The following is a 5,261-nucleotide window of genomic DNA, read 5'->3' on the forward strand; positions in this document are numbered from 1 at the left end:
AGAAATATCAATTGTATATGGAATAGATAAAAGGTCAAAATATTTCGTTCATGACAGAGTTTTTCCTTGCCCCTCCTTAGAGGGGGAAAAGAATTACAATCGTTGTGTTCCTTTGAGACGAAAAAGAATTACAATCGTTGTGTTCCTTTTTCCCTTTCTCCCCAGATGGAGCTCCCTCTCTATCAATGAAGAATCCTTTCTATTTGATGGTAGAGTTATGTTCATCCTTTTCGGCTTGTTGGAGTGTGGAGAGGAAGTAGTGGGAAGGAATCCCCTTTTCGGTTCTCTTCCTTTCATATTTATAGTCAAAAAACCTTCTTGTCTTTGCCACAACTTGGCATGGCCGAGTTGTGGAAACTCACCAGTCGCGGGAGGGCTTACCCTCGTCGCTTATGTCGAATGTCGTAATGATGGAATGAAACTAACTTCGTTGACTTCTTTCGTAAGATGACAAAGATGGGTTAGTGGTCGCCCCGGTCGGGGTGGTCAGATTTTGACCAATACATAGAGGTTACTAACAACACTTACTGTGTAATTAGTCTTGCTTCCTTTGAAGATAAATTAACATTAGACAAATTATTATTTTAGTACTTTAAAATTAACTCTGAATTTTGACTATTAAATGTATTCTTGTTTGAACAATGTACGAACTCATATATTAAGGTACTTAAAGAATATCCAAAAAATTTCTAACTAAATTTAACTTTAGATAAATTAATATTAATTAAAACTCTAAGGGTTTTAGAATCTTTTATGTTATAAATGTTTGGATAAAATTATTGTTACATTTGAATATTTAAAGCTTGGATGAGCTGATGAGAATTTGAGTCAACAAATTTATTTCCTTTAACATTGAGAACAAATAATCAATTTCTATATTAATTAACTAATAAGCAATTAAAAGTATCCAATTCAATTTCTTTTCAAATTCATTATAAATTTAAATTTATTTTACAAGTTGAGAAAACTCTTAGCCTATTAAAATTTATTTTTATAAAAAGAGCATGGGTAATGGACGATATAAAAAATAAGCAAAACGGTTACTTTGTACATTAAAAGTTAAATTGATAAAAATACTAACTTGAATCAATAATCCATAGGCCTCATTGTTAAAAAACTTCAGACCCATTGGTCTTTGCAACACCATCTACAAAACTGTCAAAAAAATCATAGTGAATAGGATCAAGCCTATACTGAACCTCATCATAGGACCAAGTCAGGCTAGTTTTTTAACCAACAGAAGAGCATGTGACAATGCCATCATTGTCCAAGAATACATGAACCATTTCAGGAAAATGAAAGGAAGAAGTGTCAATATGATCCTAAAAATAGACCTTGAAAAAGCTTTCGACAGATTAGAATGGTCCTTCATCAGAGATACCCTAAATGCCTTCAACTTCCCTGAGGGACTGTCCAAACTAATCATGTCCTGCATCATTACTTCCTCTATCTCAATCCTTGTTAATGGAGGGAAAACTGAACCTTTCACCCCTTCAAGAGGCATCAGGCAGGGAGACCCTATGTCACCATATCTATTCATTCTATGTATGGAAAGTCTTTCCAGGGCCATTGACAGGGCAGTCACCCAGAACCAGTGGCACCCCATCAGCATAAGTAGGGCTGGTCCACAAATCTCTCACCTATTCTTTGCTGATGACCTCACTCTCTTTGCCAAAGGCAACATCAGGAACTGTAATACAATCCTTTCAATATTACAGAATTTCAACAGCCAGTCAGGCCAAAGAATCAATTTGGCCAAATCAAGAGTCATGTTCTCCTCAAACATTACACAAGACACACCCCAGCAACTCTCCAATACCCTATCCATTAGGCATTCCACATCCGTTGGAAAGTATCTTGGCTTTCCAATCTTCCACAAAAGACAGGCTGCTTCTGATTTCCAGTTTATCATTGACAACATGCAAAACAAATTGGCTGGCTGGAAAACCAAATTCCTAAACATGGCTGGGAGAACTGTACTGACAAAAGCCACTTTGAGTAGCATCCCAAGCCATGTAATGCAATTCATAACTCTCCCAACCAAGATAACCAACCAAATTGATAGGATTCAGAGAAATTTCCTCTGGGGAACCATCCATGAAAAGAAAAAAATGCATATGATTAAGTGGGAGGTAGTCACTAGAACTAAAGATGAGGGAGGGCTAGGGCTGCAAAAAGCAAGCTTCAAAAATAAAGCTGCTTTAGCAAATCTGGCATGGAGAGCCTACAAAAATTCCAACAGCCTCTGGACTAGAGTCCTCATCCACAAAAACTGTAATATGTCTAGACCTGCCCACGCTGGGAGGCACCATGGAAACAGCAAATCCACTACCTAGAAGGGCTTGCTAAAAGGATGAGAAACCTGCAGCAAAGCCAGTAGATGGATAGTGAATAAGGGTAACAGGGTCAGATTCTTCAGTGACACTTGGATTCCCAATCAGCCGGCTCTCAGGCAGTTGATAGAGGGGCCCTTAAACCAAAATGACCTTCAAATCAAGGTGGATTCAATGCACAACAGGGGTACTTGGGGCACAGGAACCCTGTCTTTTGACCTCCCCTCCCCCCCCCCTATCCAAAACATCCTAAAATCTGTGTTTATTCCTAGTGTAACCACTAAGGAGGACACCGTAATATGGGCTTTTACTCCTAATGGTCAGTTTTCCCACAACTCTGCATACTCCTTCATCCACAATAGTGCCCAACATTGCTCTCAAGGGGAAGTAGACCACTTCAAGTGGTTATGGAAGCTACAAACCCCAAACAAGATAAAATACTTTATCTGGCTCTTAACCCACAAAAGGCTCCCTACCAGGACATTCCTAAACTCAATTGGAATTAATTGCAACACTCAATGCCAATACTGTGATGCCGGGCAGGAGGATTTTGACCACATTTTCTTCCTATGCCCCAATGCTGCCCACTTTTGGAATTCCATCCGGTCAAAGTCATCAACTCCACCTCCATCCAACCCACTCAGCTGCAGTCACCTTTGGCAAACAGTACTGCCAACTCTTAAAGGGGTAAAATTCAATGACTACCTTAACTGGGCAATCCTTATTCCATACTGCCTCTGGCACATCTGGCTAGTAAGGAATAACAATGTGTTTAACAATAAGAAAGACACTATCAATGCGAATAACACAATTGCAAAAGCCACAGAATACCAAGCCCTCAAATGCAACAGTGCCTAGCAGTGCACCCATCAAATCATGCTCAAATGGTCACCACCGCCAAGAGGCTATTACGAACTAAACATTGATGGTGCAGCAAAAGGAAACCCTGGAATTGGTGGAGCTGGGGGCATTTTCAGAGATCACAGCGGCAGTTGGAAGTTAGGTTTCATGGAAAACATACCTCAAGAATCTAACATAGGGGCTGAATTTAGAGCCCTCTTAAGAGGCCTTCAATTAGCAGAACAAAACAATCTACTCCCACTTCAAGTAGACACTGATTCTGCGGAAGTAATCAATATGTTGATAGAAGGTAACTTAATATTTGACCCTCTAATTTGTGAATGCAGGTTGTTGATTCAAAGGATGGGCAGCGTGGTTGTGAGGCACTCTTACAGTGAACAAAACAGGGTTGCTGATGCACTGGCGAAGGAAGCAGCCAAGGAAAGCTTTTTGAACAGATCTGTACTACTAGCAGTTCCTCCGGTGTTCACCAATGATGTATTTTGGGCAGACACTCTAGGAACTGAACTACCTAGGATATTTTTGGGTTGTAATATAGATACAATTATGCAAAACGTTGCATCCATGAGTACTTTAAGTACCCCAGTAACTCTCAAGGCAGTGTAACCTCCTTATTTTAACTAGTTAATATAATCCTTTTGACCAAAAAAAAAAAGAAAGATAAAATAGCAGTAGACAAAATGCATTCTAAATTGAATTAATTTTGTAATTAACTTTTGTTTCTATTCACATTCATTTCAACACATGATAGCTCCCTATATTTTCTATATATTAAATTATTTTGGTAAAATATTAACTCAACGTTAATAATTTTACCTATGGATTTTTTCTATGATATAGGAAAACCTCCTTATTTTCAAATCTCTAAAATAACAAAAGATTTAACTTTTTAATTTATTTTATTTGAAAAGTATTTTTGTGATTTACGTGTTTTTAGTATTAGGTAAAAAATAATAATTTTGAAATCACAATAAGGCATCTAAGAACTTTTGTGGAGCGAGCCTTTTTTCATTGAATTAGCTAAATGAGATTAACATTCATTATTTCAGGAACTTATCATTTTAAAATTTTTGTTTTATAACTCAAACACATTATGTGATTTTTTAAAGTTGTGTACCCCTTGATATAAGTACACGAGCAAAGAGCGTACCCTAAGACTAGGTGCCCTTAAGCTTGTTATTATTTTATTATTAATGATAATATTTAAAGTGTTACCAAAAAAAATTATATCTTGTTCTACGAACTTAACTTATAGTCACTTAAATATTTAAGTGGGCGTTTGGACATAAGAATTATAAAATTCCGAGAAAAGGTAAAAAAAAAATTATGTAAAAATGATATTTGAAAATTAGAGTTGTATTTGGACATGAATACAATTTGGAGTTGTTTTTGAATTTTTGTGAGTAATTTGAAGTGAAAATTTTGAAAAATAACTTTTTGGAGTTTTTCAAATTTTCAAATATTTTTGAAATTCAACTTCAAGTGAAACTACAAATTTTTCTGGACAAATACTGATTCCGGAAAAGGTGAATTTTTTTTCAAAACAAGTGAAAAATTTCTTATAGCCAAACTGATTTCAATTGTTGGAGAAAGTAAATTTGGTATGACCAACAAAAAAAAAGCAAATTCGCTTTGGTATAGCGAAAATAAATTGGAAAATATTTCAGAAGACATGTATCATACTATTCAATCCTTTCTAAATTTTAGCAACCATTTCAAGTGGACTATCGGAGAAAAATATAAGTGAATAAAATATTTTCTTTAGGTATTTGGTTGCGAGTATGTGATTTATTTTTTGCAAATTTTTTCCTTCATACAAAAACGTTCTTGGTCGTAGATATTATTTCAAATATTTGTAAATCATTTCATGATAAGTATTTTCTTAAATAATTTAATAATTTTTTAACTTGAACAATGACTTAAAGATTTGAAGTTTGAAAAACACATTAAACAAACCAAACACATATTAAAGAGTATTTCAAGTGATCCCGACTAGGAAGCGGTTTCCGGCGCACTTATATTTAAATAAAAGAAAATCATCCCGTAAGAAAATATTACTATATATAT

This window comes from Nicotiana attenuata, chromosome 6 (assembly GCF_001879085.1).
Source record: "Nicotiana attenuata strain UT chromosome 6, NIATTr2, whole genome shotgun sequence".
Taxonomy (NCBI): domain Eukaryota; kingdom Viridiplantae; phylum Streptophyta; class Magnoliopsida; order Solanales; family Solanaceae; genus Nicotiana; species Nicotiana attenuata.